The 18,414-nt window shown below is 38.6% G+C and overlaps 2 long non-coding RNA genes across 3 annotated transcripts in view; one reads left to right on the top strand and one right to left on the bottom strand.

Moving 5' to 3' along the window:
• LOC123576386 overlaps positions 1-18,414 on the bottom strand; it is a 64,557-nt gene that overhangs the window by 28,263 nt on the left and 17,880 nt on the right. The window lies entirely within an intron of this gene.
• LOC123576387 lies at positions 3,447-13,965 on the top strand. The gene is made up of 3 exons (XR_006701357.1): positions 3,447-3,596; positions 11,377-11,476; positions 13,603-13,965. It is a non-coding gene; the product is annotated as an uncharacterized LOC123576387 (long non-coding RNA).

The following is an 18,414-nucleotide window of genomic DNA, read 5'->3' as shown; positions in this document are numbered from 1 at the left end:
ACGAAGGGCTACATAAAAAGTGAGGTAAGAAAAGTTAAAGCCGGTATGAGAAATGGGAGATCATCCCACACCGTAGCCATTGGAAATCTATATTCTGATGACCTCTGTTTGTCAAGAGGCATCAAAAAAAAAAAAAAAAAATCTTTCAATAGAAGAACGTTAGCTAACTTTTTTTTGTTGTTATAAAATACTTGCTCATCTTAGAAATTGTAGACAATACAGAAAATTATAAGGAAGAAAACCAAAATCATGTCCAGATAACACCACTCTTAATGTTATTGTGCATTTTTTTCTGTACTCCATAATAATATATGTAATAATAATATGCTATGGGGCAATTAAAAAATGGAATTCTACTGGACATACTGTTTTGAAGCATGCATTTTTTGCTAGGTGATATTTTAGATGTCTTTCAGTGTCAATAAATATGTAGATACAGCCTAATTTTTTATTATTTTACATGACTGCAACATCAACCACTATTTTTGGACACTTAGGTTGTTTTTAATTGTCTTATAAACAACCCACTGTTTGATAACTTCATCTTCACGTACTTACTTGATTTTTTTTTCCACCTGTAAATTCCTTGAAATGGAATTGCTGGGTAAAAGGGCAACACACATTTTTATGACCTTTGATATATATTGGTCAACTGAATGCCACATGCTTTTGTCTTATTAATGGCACAAGCTGGGTCCAAGAGGGCCTGTTTTTCACAGTCTGTCCTCCCTAAATAAACATCTTTATTTAAAATTTTTTTAGTTTTGCAATTTGATACATAAAAATTAAAATTTTGGCTATTTATTTTTTTAATGAATATTATTTCATAATTTAGTTCCCTATATTTTATGCCAGCCCATTTTATTGTTATTTTAAAATTTAAATGTTTAACCCATTTGGAAGAAAGAGTTCATCATCAAGAAATAAAACTACAGTTAGGGTAATTATGATTATACCGGTTGTGATTTTCCTATTCTGGTTCTTCCAAAATTGATGATTTGATACGTATAAGCGAGGCATGCCAGTGCACACAGGCACTTCCTGAAGTGACTCTGAGAGTGCTTTGGGATCCCAGAGAATGCTTAGCTGAAAGAATGAAATTCAGAACACCTAGCATAAAAGCAAAATCACAAAAGAGTTCCAACAGCAAACATCAAGTGCTGTGCAAAGAAATGAAAATCAAACTGGTGTGCTTCCATTAATACGGCACGTTAGAAGACAATGGGGCAAAACATCCTGACTTCTGAGGTAAAATAATTTCAACCCAGATTCTTCACTCAAACTAGCCATTCAAGTCTGAGCACAGAATAAAGATTTTTTTTTTTCATATGGGGAGGGACTCAGATTTTTTTTTTTTTTTTTAACATTTATTTATTTTTGAGACAGAGCATGAACAGGGGAGGAGCAGAGAGAGAGGGAGACACAGAATCCGAAACAGGCTCCAGGCTCTGAGCTGTCAGCACAGAGCCCGACGCGGGGCTCGAACCCACAGACCGCGAGATCGTGACCTGGCTGAAGTCGGACGCTTAACCGACCGAGCCACCCAGGCGCCCCAAGATTTTTTTTTACATTTCATGCACATTTTCTTGGAAAGTTGTGTGAAAATGTTTCAGCAAAATGAGAGCAAAATGTAGAATTAATTTGATCCAAGAGGCAAAGGTTTCAACCCAGGAAAGCAGTGATCGTAAGATCCAGTTTACAACTAGCAACGGGGCAAGGACAACCAGCTGACTAGAGCACAGGGAGGGAGGTTTTGGGGGAAGGACTGCAAGGAAATCAGTGTATGTGAAAGAGCCGATAGAAAAATAGAAAAAAGATGATAGTATAGAGAATTAGAAAAAAAAAATAGTTCATGATACAGAAATACTGACATAAATTAGAGGGCATTAGAAATTTCAAGAACAAGAAATTTTTGTTTCAACTGAGCAACAAACTCAAACGATGGACAATTTTAAGTAATTGATGAGACATGAGAGAAAAGTTCATTTGGTACTAATGCTAGCAATAATCTCCTTTGATTTGCCCAATAGTTGTGACAATGAATGTGTAAACACGAAAATTAATTCTAGCATACGACTTGACCCAACTTACCTTGCTGTTTACATAGTAATAATGTAAGTCCTATAATCAATCTCAAACTTTTAGAGCCAACTTACAGGAAAGACGTGTAGTTGCCAGGCAGAATGAAATTGCTCACAATTTTGATAGTGTATAAATAAAAAGGTAGTTGATAGAAAAATGGGAAATAAAGGAAAGGGGGATAAAACAGTGGGGGTGCTAATAATTTTATTGTACAAAGCAGAAATCAAATACTCTGAAAATCAATGGAATAAGAACCACAGGTGTAAGTATATCAAAGGTTATAAAGGTAACCAATGAAAGAATAACAATGGGGCACCTGGGTGGCTCAGCCAGTTAAGTGTCTGACTTTGGCTCAGGTCATGATCTCATGGTTTGTGGGTTCGAGCCCCTCTGACAGCTGACAGCTCAGAGCCTGGAGCCTGCTTCAGATTCTGTCTCCCTCTCTCTCTGCCACTCCCTCTCTTTCTCTCTCAAAAATAAAAAAAAAATTTGGGGTGCCTGTGTGGCTCAGTCAGCTGAGTGTCCAACTTCCGCTCAGGTCATGATCTCGCGGTTCGTGGGTTCAAGCCCCGCATCGGGCTCTGTGCTGACAGCTCGGAGCCTGGAGCCTGCTTTGGATTCTGTGTCTCCCTCTCTCTGCCCCTCCCTGGCTCGTGCTTTCTCTCTCTCTCTCTCTCAAAAATAAACATTAAAAAAAGAGTAAAGTGAAAAAAATATCAATAAAGCAAATATTAAACATTGATATGAGTAAACGGTGAGTGGGATATAGCAGGTGTGTATAATCTTTATCATCCATGTCAGAGAATTAATAGGTATTGTCCAAAGTAGGTAAAACAGGAAACGGAAGTCCAAACATATATAGATATGAAAGTAACAGTCATGAGCATCAAACACAGAAACAGATCGCAAGCTCTGGGCAGAGGGAGTGGCTGTGGTTTTTTATTATAAACTTTTCTGTAGTATTTGATTTATTATCAAGTACTTACGGTTTTTTGATCAAACTCGAATCTAAAAATAAAGACAGACAATGCATTGGGAATGTCTGAGGATATTGTTTGCGTGGTCTGAGAAAGTGTGGCAATCGCAGCAAGCGTGTCATTAAAAACATGCGAAAACCCTTCTGATTGGAGAGAGACACAAAGTGGCCGTGCAAATACAAGTGAAGGGTTAGTGGGACTTCACTGAGGACTTTGATAGCAGAATGGCAGTGCTATCTCACTTGTAGCAGATAATGCCTCCAAATTGTAGCTGAGAGCAAGGATGCCCAGAAGTAAGACTGTTTCCAGCTCCCTTTCAGCTAGTGACGGTCTTGTAACCACGCTCTGGGTAACTGTGAGGGGCAATGATGTGTGCAATACTCAAGATTGAGTCCACGTGGAAGGCATGTGCTTAACCACCTCCCTTCTCCTCCCTCCCAACTGCCGGGAACATGGACTTACAATCAAATTACACAGAAGAAAGGCAAGACTGGAAAGATAAAGTGCCTTGTTCAAGATCATCAGCAGTGGACAGCAGTAAGTATTCGGACCCAAATTCTCCACGAAGCATGTAAGTCGAATATTCTATGGCAGTCTCTACTCCTACAATAATCTAGTATTCTAAAACATTAATTTGACAAATGTTTATTGGCCGGTGGATGAATTAGGAATTTACTAAAAAAAAAAAATTCTTTCATTACTAGAGTGGTTTATAAAGTGAGATGTTCTGGTTATTTCAAACTATTTGTTTTATGATAAGATCTTTTTCAAAAATGTTTTTAAAAGCCAGTTGTGTTTCCAGGTTTTCTCAGGCCAAAAATTTCTGTTGTCATTTTGATTATAATAATAATTAAAGACGAACACACATACTTGAGACAATCTTGAAGGAGAGGATTTACACCTCTCAGTTTCAAAACTTCCTGCAAAGCTACAGGAACAAAGACTATGTAGTATTGGCAAAAGGCAGACACATAGATTGATGGCATAGAACTGAGAGAAATAAAGCCATACACGGTCGATTAATTTTTGACAAGGATGCCATGGCCATCCAGTAAGAAAGAATGGTCTTTTCAGCAAATTCTGGTTGGATAACGGGATATTTCCAGGCAAAAGAAGTAAGTTGGGTCTTATCTCACAGCATATTCAAAAATTAACTCAAAATGGAAATAAAGACCTACATGTCAAGACTAAATCTATAAAACCCTTAGAAGAAAACATAAGAGTAAATCCTTGAAATCTAGGAATAGGCAATGTTTTTTTAGATGAGACACCAAAACACCAGCACCTAAAGAAAAAATAAACACTCTCGAGAATGTGAAAAGACAACCCACAGATTGGGAGAAAATATTTGTGAATTATATATCTGATAATGGTAGGTGTCCAGAATATGAAAAATAAAAAAAAAATTATAGCTTAACAATAAAGGACAAATGACCCAATTAAAAACTGAACAAAGGGCATGGATAGACTTTTTTTTCAAAGAAAATTTACAAATAGCCAACAAACTCAACAAAAGATGCTAATGTCATTAGCCATTAGGGGAAATGCGTAGCAAAACCATGAGATACCAATTCATATCCACGAGGATGACTCTAATCAAAATGATAGGCAGTTACAAGTGTCGACGAGAATGTGTAAAAATTGGATTATAGACTACAGGTGGGGATGTAAAATGGTGCAGCCAGTTTGGAAAACTGTCTAGAAGTTCCTCAAAAACTAAAACAGTGTCCATATGCCCCAACAATTCTGCTCCTAGGCATATGCCAAAGAGAATCAAAAATGTATGTTCACATAAAAATTTGTATATGAATGCTCATAGCAGCCTTATTCAGAAGAGCCAAAAAGTATCCTCAAGCCACATGTCCACCAGGTGATGAATGAATACACAAAATGCAGTCAGTCCATACGCTGAAATACTGTCCAGTCACAGAAAGAATCAAGTGCTCACTGAGGCTACAACATGGATGAACCTAGAAGACAAGCAGAGCGAAAGAAGCTAATCACAGAAGGCCACATACCGTGTGATTCCACTTCTATGAAATGTCGAGATCAGGCAAACTCATAGAGACAGAAAGTAGAACAGGGGGTCCCTGAGATGGTGGGGGAAGGGGCAGATGGGGGGTGACTATTAATGGGTGTGGAGTTTCATGTTGGGGTGATGAAAATGATGAATTAGGGATCATGACTATACAACCTATGTATGTACTGGAAACCACTCAATTGTCCACTTTAAAAGGTGAATTTTATGGCATGAGAATTATATCTTTAAAAACACACACACTAGCTGCACCTGGGTGGCTCAGTCAGGCATCTGACTTCGGCTCAGGTCATGATCTCATGGGTTTTGTGGGTTCGAGCCCCGCGTCGGGCTCTGTGCTGACAGCTTGGAGCCTGGAGCCTGCTTTGGATTCTGTGTCTCCCTCTCTTTCTCTGCCCCAACCCTGCTTGCGCTCTGTTTCTGTGTCTCTCAAAAATAAATAAACGTGAAAAAAAATTTAAAGAAAAACACACACACTAAATACACACATATCAGGAAAGAACGCATCTAGTACTTTGGTGGTCATTTTATTCTTCCAGTCGTCTTGAAGAAATTATTACAGGGGATTCAGGTAAATCAAACATTTATACTTACTTGTATCCAGTTCAAACTCATTTTGTTTCTTTCAGTGATTTTTTTCCCTGTTACCATACACTTCACCTTTCTTTCAAAGCTATAGCATTGTTTTCCTTTCTAAACATGAATGTAATTTGAGAATAAAAGGTTCGCATTAGCTTTAGCTGCCAGTGGTGTAGACGTGCTGGCACCATGAACAAAAGCACAGGATCCTGACACTCGGGGAAGATGCTCTTATTTCCCTGCTGCACAAAAAGCCAAAAGTAAGCCCTATTATCAGAGCGAGTGAGAGCGGATTCACCATGTGATTAATCAGGAAAATGGAGGCAAAAATTCGGCTGGGATCGCACCTAGTGTGTGGGGCAGAGAGCTCTTCCTGAGCTTGTTAATTCTAGCTTGTAATTTTCTCCGTCTACAGTCAACTTCCTTCCAGTGTGCAGTAAAAATATGCAGTTCAGGTGCTGCTTCCTGTGGGAAGTAAGGTGATCATCAAAATATCAGGCCAGTGAAATGGCAAAAATACATGGTTTTATTCTTCAAGGACACCCCGTTCTTCAAATTCCTCAAATGAGATAATGAAGGATAACCCTACGTTTTATCCTTTTGATCTTTGCTGTGTTACAATTCTTCTGTCTTCTTCTTTCTTTAGAGACAGAGAGAGGGAGGGAGGGAGGGAGGGAGAAAAGTAATGTGGTATTGCAAGGTCATAGTTTAAAAATATCTTGCCTTTTCTCAAAGTCTAAAAATATCTGTGATCGACTAAGCAACCAATTACTGTACATCCCAAATGCATGTTTTCGCAGTTATTTTTAGGGGCAAGATTTAGTCACTACACATCCTGTCCACTCCAAACAACAGACAGACAGAGAGGGCAGCTAATGAGTAGGTAAGCAAATGACAATGTCTCCTTACTTTCGACTTGGCTTCCAGGACCCAAGAGGCTGCCTGGCCGTCTCCACTCTGGCGTCAAACAGTCCCCCGTGCAGTACGCCGACAATTTAAATTATTACAAGGCAATGTTACAAGTATGAACCCTGGCGCAAAATAAAGTAATTACATTCAATTAGCAGTCCCCAAAGTGATGGCCCAATACCGAGGGCTTTAGATGTTGCCTTTTGTTGACACACAGAAGCCAGGTAATGAGCCGAGCTTCAAAGGGTAAGGGGCTAGCTTTGCTGCTTAATTAGTGGGAACTAGATCAGAAAACATGGCAAAAAGGAAAAAAAAACATGCTCACAATTTTCTCTTATTGTAGGGATTCAGATAATATGTCACATTTCCCAAACAACAACAACTGAATAACCGAATACAAAAATGATCTCCTGAGGAGAATTCCACAGGAGTGAGGATGTGATTACATGTGTGGGTTTTTTTGGGGGGGTTGGGCAGGGAGGATTTGTATAATTTGATGTCATGTCTGCACCCCTAGTGATTTATCGTCTCCTTTTAATAAAAGCTTTTCTTGTTTGAATTTTTAAAATAATTTAAACAGAATTATATTATATTAAATAAATAGTCTCTAAACCCTACTACCCTTCCCACGAATATCCTTTCACAGAACACACTATGTTTGTTGCTCTGAAGAACATCCCCAAACTGAAACATAGCCAGAAAAGTTCCAAAAAATTAAGAAATATTGGGAAGACTAGCCTGGTTGATTACTAAAACATCGTATTTTGGTTTTATACATGTGAATTTTTTCTTTACGTAATTTATTATATGAAATAAATTCTATGAAACACAGTGGCCTTGCCTTTGTGTTTCTTCAGATGTTAGTCAATAAATGGGTTGAGGAAAACAATTAAAAACGTGGCCAACGCCTCAAAAGAAGAAAAAAAATTAGCAAAGGATATAAACAGCAGGAAAGAATAAAGTTCTCAAAATACATGAGATGATTCTCAACCTTATTTATATTTCTACAAAATGGAAGTTAGATAGTGTTTTTTAAAATCAGGTTTGCAATCAAAAGATTTAAAATGTTTTATGGCTTGCAGACAACCCACACACGATTAGTGGAACGGTTCCCTCTCAATACAGGCTATTTTGCAATACTGTCAAAATGTAAAATTGAGAAAGCCTTTGACATCTAGGGATTTTCCCACATATGCATAAGACATGTGCAAAGATATTTCTTGCAGAATTATTTATAAAAATAAAAAAACAATGTAGATATATAACAAGAGAATGGTTAAATAGAGTGTATGCAGCTTATTTAAAAGCACTATGCTCAATTATTCCAAAAAATGTAAGTGGAAGGAAAATTTCCCAGTTTTATGAGGCCAGCATTACCCTGATGCCAAAACCAGATAAAGACACCACAAAACAAACAAACAAACAAACAAAAAAAATGAGAGAGAGGGAGAGAGAGGGAGAGAACTACAGGCCAGTATCTTTGATGAACATAGATTCAACAAAATACTAGCAAACAGAATCCAACAATATGTGAATTAAAAATTAAAAAATTAAAAAAAAAAAAAAAAAACATCCACCACGATCAAGTGGGATTTACTCTTGGGCTGCAAGGGTGGTTCAATATTTGCAAATCAACTGATGTGATATATCACATCAATAAAGAGAAAGGATAAAAACCATATGATCACTTCAGTAGACTCAGAAAAAACATTTGATGGAGCACAACATCCACTCATGATAAAAACCCTCAATAAACTAGGTTCAGAGGGAATATACCTCAACAGAATAAAGACCATATATGAAAAGCCCACAGTTAACATCATACTCAATGAAGAAAAACTGAGAGCTTTCTCTCTAAGGTCAGGAAAATGACAGGGATGTCTACTCTCAGCACTTTTATTCAACATAGTACTGGAAGTCTTAGCCACAGCAAGCAGACAATAAAAAGAAGTTAAAGCCATCCAAACTGGTAAGGAAGAAATAAAACTCTATTTGCAGATGACATGACACTCTATATAGGAAACTCTAAAGACTCCACCAAAATCTAGAATGGATAAATAAATTTGGTAAAGTTTCAGGATGCCAAACCAATGTGCAGAAATCTCTTGCACTTCTATACACTAATAATAAAGCAGCAGAAGTGGAAATTCAGAAAACAATCCCATTTACAATTGCACCAAAACAATACAATACCTAGGAATAAACCTAACCAAAGAGGTTAAAGACCTGTATTCTGACAACTATAAAACACTGTTGAAAGAAACTGAAGATGACATAAAGAAATGGAAAGACATTCCATGCTCATGGACTGGAAGAACAAATATTGTTAAAATGTCAATACTACCCAAAGCAATCTACACAATTAATGTAATCCCTATCAAAATAGCATTTTTCACAGAGCTGGAACAACCCTCAAATTTGTATGGAAGCACAAAAGATTAGCTAAGCAATCTTGAAAAAGAAGATCAAAGCTGGAGTTATCGTAATTCTGGACTTGAAGTTATATTACAAAGCTGTAGTGATCAAGACAGTATGGTCCTGGCACCAAACAGACACATAGATCAATGGAACAGCATAGAAAACCCAGAAATAAACCCATGATTATATGGTCAATTAGTCTTTGACAAAGCAGGAAGAATATCCAATAGGAAAAAGACAGTCTCTTCAACAAAACTGAAAATAAAAAATAGGAAAACTGGTCAACTACCTGCAAAAGAATGAATCTGGACCACTTTATCACATCATATACAAAAATAAATTCAAAATGGATTAAGGACCTAAATGTGAGACCTGAAACCATAAAAATCCCAGAAGAGAGCACAGGCTGTAATGTTTCCAAAACTGGCCATAGCAGCGTTTTCCTAGTTCTGTCTCCTGAGGCAAGGGAAATGGAAGCAAAAATAAACTATTGGGACTTCATCCAAATAAAACCTTCAGCACAGGGAAGGAAACATTCACCAAAACTAAAAGACAACCTACTGAGTGGGAGAAGATACTTGCAAAGGACATACCCAACAAAGGGTTAATATCCAAATGTATAAAGAACTTATACAACCCAACACCCCCCAAAAATGAATAACTCGATTTCAAATGGGCTGAAGACATGAACAGGCATTTTTCCAAAGACGACATCCAGATGGCCAACACACATGAAAAGATGCTCAATATCACTGATGATTGGGGAAGTGCAAATCAAACTACAATGAGGTACCACCTCACATCTGTCAGAATAGCTAAAGTCAAAAACATAAGAAACAACAAGTATTGGTGAGGATGTGTTCAAAAAGGAACCCCTGCACTGTTGGTAGGAAAATGCAAACTGGTATGTGCCGCCACTCTGGAAAACAGTATGGAGTTTCCTCAAAAAATTAAAAATAGAATTGCCTATTGATCTAGTAATTCCACTACTGGGCATTTACCCAAAGAATATGAAAATACTAATTCACACCGGTATATACTTTCTTGTGTTTCTTTGCGCATAATTTACAAAAGCCAAATATGGAAGCAACCCAAGTGTCCATCCATAGATGAATGGATAGAGAAGAGGTATGTATACACAGTGGAATATTACTCATCCATAAGAAAGAGTGAAATCTTGCCATTTGCAACTACATGGATGGACCTAGAGGGCATCATGCTAAGTGAAACATGTCATCAGAGAAAGACAAGTACCACATAATTTCACTCATACGTGAAGTTGAAGAAATAAAACAGATGAGCAAATGAAAGAGTGAGAGAGAGGAAAGCCAAAAAACAAACTCTTAACTGTTAAGAACACACTGATGGTCACCAGAAGGGAGGTGAGTGGGGGGATGGGTGAAATAGGTGATGGGATGAAGGAGTGCACCTGTTGTGATGAGCACCGTGTGATGCACGGAAGTGTTGAATCACTCTATTGTCCACCTGAAACCAGTATAACACTGTATGTTAACTATACTGGAATTAAAATTTTAAGAGCTACTAAGATAAATAAATATAGAGCATATGTACATACAGATTGGAACTGTATTAGAACTCTATGACACAGTGTTAAGCATGAGAGAGCATGATGCTTTCGGCAGTAGACTATCATTTGTGAAAAAAGCAATAATACATATTCTTGTCTGTCTCTGAAAGAACATGTAACGAAGGTGGTGGTTTTGGGAAAGAGGAAATGGTAGAGAGACATTCCACTGTTTATATTTTTAATATCCTATCCAGTTTACATAATTCACATGTATATAAGCAGTTGTAAGCACAAAACATTTAATATTTAATATGCAGAAATATTCTAGCATAAAATTATCCTTTCAAAGGCATGGGCCAGTTTTAATAACTGCACTGTGTTAGATGTGGAATCAAAAATTAGATACAAAGAGCAGAGAGGTAAGGGGTGGGAATGGGCTACATGGGTGGAGCTGGTCAAGTTATAACCCTCTAGTGATAAAACAAATAAGTCCTGGGGATGTAATATATAGCATGGAGACTATAGTTAATAATACTGTATTGTGTTCTTAAGGTGCATTGTCTACACTGCATACTTAAAAGGTATATTATGTACTTAAAAGACAACAGTTCTTAAAAGCCCTCCTCATCAGGAGAGAAAAACGGTAACTATACGGTGATAAAGGTATTAAAGTACGGTGATAAAGTACATTTATTGCAATGATCATTTTGCAATATATAAACATATTAAATCATTATGTTGTACACACGGAACGAATATTATATGTCAATGATCCCTCAATTTTTAAAGAAAGGCTACTTAAGATAATAATTGCCCTGTGTGTTTATATTCCCCAAAATCTATAGACTGGAAACTCTGAAGAGTGTGAACTCTGTGAGCAATGAATGAATTGGTGATTGGGTGAACCACTTAAACCCTTTAATTAGAAAATAAGGAAAGAAATTGGTGAGTGTTTATTATAGGTATAACCTCTCTTTCCACTTTCTTCTGCCTGCTTTCTACAAACTTTACTCTGTACTGAAGAGGCAAAAAAAGGGATTAGAGAGAGATATAAAACCATTTCTTTTAGGGGCACCTGGGTGGTTCTGTTGGTTAAGCATCTGACTTTGGCTCAGGTCATGATCTTGTGGTTTGTGAGTTTAAGCCCTGTGTCGGGCTCTCTGCTGTCAGTGCAGAGCCAGCTTCGGACTGTGTCTCCCTCTCTCTCTGCCCCTCCCCTGCTCCCACTCTCTTGCTCTCTCTCAAAAATAAATAAACATTAAAAAATAAAAACCATTTCCTTTATAAAGTGGACATTGCTATAAAATCCAGGACACAGTATTTTTTTTTTTTTTTGCATGAATACTAATAGGACAACAATCTAATATTCAGTTCATGACTTTCTTCCACTCATTTATGTATGGTTATTTGGGTTGACAATGCCAGAATCTTAAAAGAAATTAGTTTTGTGCCTTGAATGAGGCACTATTAAACTTACATCTTCTTATATGTCTCATAATTAAGGAAAACAGTTTTCAAGAGTTTAATCTTTTACATACTTCTTGATTTGTAAAATCACGTTTCTAGATGCTGAAAAAATGCCCATTGTCATTTTATTTTATTTATTTATTTTTTATTTTTTTATTTTAGAGAGAGAGTGCAAGTGGGGGAGAGGGGCAGAGGGGGAGACAGAGAATCTTAAGCAGGCTCCACGCTCAACTCAGAGTCCAACACAGGGCTCGATCCCACGACCCTGGGATCATAACCTGAGTCAAAATCGAGTCACATGCTCAACCAACTGAGCCACCCAGGTGCCCCCAAAAATGTCCTTTATAATTTTAAATAAAATGTGATATGTATCTAATTAATTGAGTGAGTAGTTTACATTTCATATAGATACTGATCAATTGTGTGATTTCTTCAACATGCCAAGGGAGAGAAAAAAACATTCCCAAAATGAAGGGGCTGTATCCGTCTTTGGTCCCCATCCACATTCTCTTCCCAAAACATCAGGGCAAATTGGGGGTGGCAATTAAAGAGATCCCAAACCTCTTTCCTTCCTCAACTTTACCCTCAAAGGGAAGAAGTATACTAATTTTAGCTCACTGCTTCTTCTGGTATGTCTTGGGGGTCTTTATTACATACCTTCTCCATCTTAAAGGGTTTCCAGGGGCGCCTGGGTGGCGCAGTCGGTTAAGCATCCAACTTCAGCCAGGTCACGATCTCGCGGTCCGTGAGTTCGAGCCCCGCGTCGGGCTCTGGGCTGATGGCTCAGAGCCTGGAGCCTGTTTCCGATTCTGTGTCTCCCTCTCTCTCTGCCCCTCCCCCGTTCATGCTCTGTCTCTCTCTGTCCCAAAAATAAATAAACGTTGAAAAAAAAAATTTTAAAGGGTTTCCATTACCTATAAGAATAATAATCCTCATATACCCTTTGATCACAGAGCCCCAGATGCAGGAATCTCTTTTATCATAATAAAAGCAACAGTGCAAAGAATATGTAAATAAAATCCTCATTTAAATATTATTAAAAGTGGCAAAATCTGGAAATAACCTATATGACCAAGAACAGGGGAAAAAATGGTGGTACATTTCTATCATGAAATATTATGGAACTGTGAAAAAGGTGTCAGATATGTATCTACAGACTCAGAGGGTTCTTGCTCCATAATGTATTAAATTATTTTTTGTAATATACGTATAGTAATTCCCTTCTTACAAAAACAAACTGCAACCCCAAACCTATCATGTGAAACATGTCAGTGCATGTTTACATGACCATGGAGAATGGTGGAAGGATCCACACCAAACTTCCATCCCCTCTCACATAGGTGGAAACACGTAGTTAGGTTGTCTTCAGCTGCAAGTGCTAGAGATCTCAATTCAAATTTACCCTGAACCCGAGAAAAGAGAATGGAATAGAAATCTATTCTAGAAACCTGGTAGTGCTGGGGTGATTTGGAGGTCAGTATCTCTCCGGCTCTGTTCTCTGATTTCTTTGGCTGTTCTCTTTGAAAGTTTTGGGCACTGCTTTCGTAATTCTTTGTCTCCTGTCCACATGCCTATGTGACTGTCTAACTTCATCACTTAAACAGGGGAAGTTTGGAGAGTGAAAGATGTTGCTATGAATACTCATTGCCGGACAACAGGATGCTCCCAGGGAGACTGGGGTCTATGGCCAGCTTCATATGTCACAACACACAAGGGAGGAGAGAGATGGCATTTCCTGCTGACTTTACCTGAAAGGAAAAACCAGTTTCTCAGAAGCCCTAAATGAAGCCCTTCCCGAGATTCACTGGCTTGAGTTGGGTAATGTCGCCATAATGATCCAAATCCTCTGGGAATGCCAAATGCTGATTGTGTTTTTGAGCTCTTCAGTCAGTACATAGATAAATTACCTTAGACCAGCGATTTTCAAAGTGCAGTTAGGGGACCTCTAGGGGCCCCTGAGACCCATTTTTCATAAAAATGAATTATTTTTGTTAACATATAATGGGTTTATCATTGCTCTTTTATTTTTTTTTTTTAATTTTTTTTTTCAACGTTTATTTATTTTTTGGGGGACAGAGAGAGACAGAGCATGAACGGGGGAGGGGCAGAGAGAGAGGGAGACACAGAATCAGAAGCAGGCTCCAGGCTCTGAGCCATCAGCCCAGAGCCCGACGCGGGGCTCGAACTCCCGGACCGCGAGATCGTGACCTGGCTGAAGTCGGACGCTTAACCGACTGCGCCACCCAGGCGCCCCTATCATTGCTCTTTTAAAAGGGTTAACAAATATGTATTTCTTCATTTCTGTTTTAGTTTCTAAAATGGTAATTATCAACAGATATGACCCAGATGAACAAAAACTCTTTGGAAATGCATTAATTTGAGGCATGTACAGAGGATCCTGAGACTGCATGTTTGGAACCCCTTCCATAGACTCCAGGGGCTGGTTTTCTCTTGGGCAGGTAGACTACATGAAGGGGCAGTGTGGAGCCACATGAAATCAGTGTCCCGTCGGAGACGGGTCAGCGGGAATGCACGTGGGGTAGGCAGTCGGCACGGAGAATGGCCGTAAGGCAGAAACAGAGGGTGAAATCAGGGCAGTTTATCAACATTTCCTTTCTTGTTAAATTGTTCCAAGGGATCATGTGCTACTTCTGTAGTTTGGGAAAATGTACTTCATTAAAATAGTTAAAAATAATAACGCTGAGTGATTTTCAGTTGTCACAGCAAAATTAAGTTGAACTTAATCTTCAACCATTACTAAGACCTCTTCCATAGCAAGGATGAAGCAAAAAAAAAAAAAAACCCAAGAGAATTAACTGGATTATTATATTGCACCCCAAATCCTTATCCTAGGCATTTCAATATAATTTGGGTCAAAACTACCGACATTCCTACACGGTAATGATAGTATTTACTATAGATTTAAAGTGAATTTTGCTTTCAAGTCTAAGTTGGAAAACCCAGAAATTTGGCTAGGTTCTTTCATCAAGATAAATAGGACAGTTTATTTCTAGTATTGTGTAATAGTGCTAGTTGAATATTGCTTATTTAAAATGAACAGAAATATTATTTTATTTTTATCATGTTAAATGAAGGTTTCCATCTGACACTTCCCTATTTCTAGCCTGGTTTTGAGAATAAAGTGTGGCATATGTGCCAGGAAATCTGGAAGAAAAGGTAATTAGAAACTGTTGAATGTTTTTTTCCCCATCGTTTAAGGTTGGAAATCGAGTTTTGTCAAATGCGCCTCTCATCGTTGATTAAGATATTTTTTCTCCTATATTCCATACTATTGAATCATTCTTGCTTTCCCGGTTTGAATCCTACTTCACTACTGTGTAACGTACCTTAAATACACTGCTAAACTCTTTGTTAATATTTTATCTGTGATTTTTACACATATTTTCAAAAGTGCAGTTATTCTATAGTTTGATCTTCAGTATGTATTTTTGTCAGATTTAGTTTCAATGTTATACTTTAAAAAAGCATTCAGGAAGTTTACTTTCTCTCTGTTCTCAAATGTATGTGTGTGTGTGTGTGTGTGTGTGTGTGTGTGTGTGTATACACACACACACACATACATTTATACATATTATATTGTATATATTATTCCATATGTACTTATATGGAATAAGAGGGTTTATTTGTTTGCAAACCTATCATATAGAACTTAAACACATGTCAGACACCATTCCGGGCATTATACAAATTCCAGGTCATTTAATACTCGTAGCAACATTATGAGGCAGGCTGCTACTATTATTCTTATTTTATAGATGAGAAATGGAGGCACAGGGGTAGTTAAGTGACTTGCCCAAGAGAACACGGTTTATGGCAGCATTAGGCAGGCTTTGACTCCAGACGGTCTGATCCCAGAGTCCAGGCTCTGACATAATTTGAACCTTTGCCTCCTTTTTGTGGTTAGATTTTAAATGTCTCCTATGATCGCCATGATTCCCTTCCCTGGGTGGAAAGAATCCATTCGTCTAGCGTGCCAAATGAATGGCTGTGAGTTTCACCAAGCAAGCTGACTGAAGACCGTCAGCAAGTATCTACTGAGCATCTCTGTGGCTCAGACCCCAATTTGGATGAGGAAGGTATAGTAGAGAACACTGCAAAAAAAGGGGGGGGGGATCACATCTCTACTTTCAGTAACGTTCAAAGGGGGACGTAAACAGTATCATAGGTAAGGTGGTAGCAAGTGCCAAGAAAACATAAAATAGGATAAAGGGACACTGGGTGCTAGGGGAAGGAGGTGGGCTACCTCCCATGGGGTGTCCGGGAAAATCAGAAGGAAACAATGGAAACGGCCACGAGGCTGGGTATCTGGGTAGAGTGTTGCACCACCAGCAAGGGAAAGTACTTGAAAGGGAGAGTGCTTGGAGAGTTCTAGAAAGGGTAAAGAAGACAACGTGCTGGCAGAGTGACAGGGGAGTGCGTGCTGAAGGGTGGGATTCTGGAGCCGTGTCACACAGGGTCTGGTAAGCCATGGTGGAGACTGCTCCACTTCATTAAGGCGGAAAGCCAGGGGAAAAATCTGCTGAGCAGCCCACGGTGACTTACATGCACGAAGAGATCATTCTGACTGGACTGCAGCACAAGGAACGATGGGGCAGGGCTGGGGGCAGGGAGACCAGAAAGCGTTCTTGCAGTCTGCGCGGAAACCATGGTTCTAACAAATGCAGAAGAGTTGGAAAAGGTGAAGTGTTTCAATTGTGGATAGTTTTAGAAGGTCGATGGGACCAGAATTCCTGCAGAGGGGATGTGAGAAGAAGGAAGAACGCAAGGGTGGCTCCAAGATTCACAGCTTTGGCGGCTGGAGGACTGACTGCAGGAGCACTTGTAAGTGACCGAGGCCAGAAGAGCAGCAGGTGTGAAAGGTCCCAGATGTGATTTTAGCTTCGTTAATTCTGAGATGCTGCGTTAGTTTTCTATTACTGCTGTAACAGGTTACCACAAACCTAGCAGCTTAACACACACATATGTGTTATCTTACAGCTCTGTAGGTTAAAAGGCGACACGGGTCTCACTGGGCTAAAAGCAGGGGTGTGGGCAGGACCACGTTCCTTCTGGGCGCTCCAGAGGAATCTGTTTCCTTGACTTTTCCAGCCTCTAGAGGTTGCCCACGTTCCTTGGCTCGGGGCCCCTTCCTCCCACCCCAGAGCCAGCCGACAGGGGCAAAGTCCTTCTTGTAGGGCACCTCCCTGACTTTTCTGTCTCTTCTGCTTGGAAGGACCCTTGTGATTACATTGGACCCTCTGCCTCCCGACGATCCAGGGGGATCTGCCTGTGTAAGTTTGGCTGATTAGCAACTTAGTTCCATATACAATCTTCATTCCCTTTGCCATGTAAGGTAACACAGGCACTTATTCTGGAAATTAGGGTGTGGACATTTGGTGGTGAGCATTATTCTTCCTACCATAGATGCCTATTTGAAAACTGAATGGAGCTACAATACAGTCATAGATGCCTTTTATCTTATATATCTTTATATTCTAAAAGAAATATTTTAACAAGCAAGATTGGAGTTGATTCTTTTAATAAAAATGCAGAATTACCAAATTAGCTCTTTTTATATAAATTTCAATTGTAAAGCATTTAGAATTAAAACAACTTGCTTAATAACTATTATACTCTTACAGATGTTTACACTAATGGATACAAGTGTATTGGTCATCAGTTTTGGGCTCATTGTTCACTTAATTAAGCTTTTTTAAAAAGGCACTTTTGAGGAAAAAATTATTTTGAAGCCTCTAAATAAAGCCTTTAATTCTTTGGAGTCATAAAATTGAAAGAAGTACCATGTTATTTTTTTTAATTGCTGTTTACCAACAAATATATATAAGTTAATCATGAAAAGGACACCAGAGAATGGCTTTATCCTTATTAAATATCAACTAGTAATATTTTGATTGCATTCTTTGTTATATATGTTTGTATATAACATATACAATATGTATATATATAATATTTATATACATGTATGTACAATATGTATACATAACATATACAAACATATAATGTATATAATATATATACACATATATAAAGACGTGGATATTTATAAACATTGACACATTCACATGTATGCATTTACCGAATGTACAGTTTTTTTTTTTAATTTTTTTTTCAACGTTTATTTATTTTTGGGACAGAGAGAGACAGAGCATGAACGGGGGAGGGGCAGAGAGAGAGGGAGACACAGAATCGGAAACAGGCTCCAGGCTCTGAGCCATCAGCCCAGAGCCCGACGCGGGGCTCGAACTCCCGGACCACGAGATCGTGACCTGGCTGAAGTCGGACGCTTAACCGACTGCACCACCCAGGCACCCCCCGAATGTACAGTTTTAAGCCTGCTTGATTAATATATTAAGCACCATTTCATGTCACATTCTTGATGCCATCATTTTTAACGG

Source organism: Leopardus geoffroyi, chromosome D2 (genome assembly GCF_018350155.1).
Source record: "Leopardus geoffroyi isolate Oge1 chromosome D2, O.geoffroyi_Oge1_pat1.0, whole genome shotgun sequence".
Classification (NCBI taxonomy): Eukaryota; Metazoa; Chordata; class Mammalia; order Carnivora; family Felidae; genus Leopardus; species Leopardus geoffroyi.
This window is presented reverse-complemented; position numbering and strand designations above follow the sequence as displayed.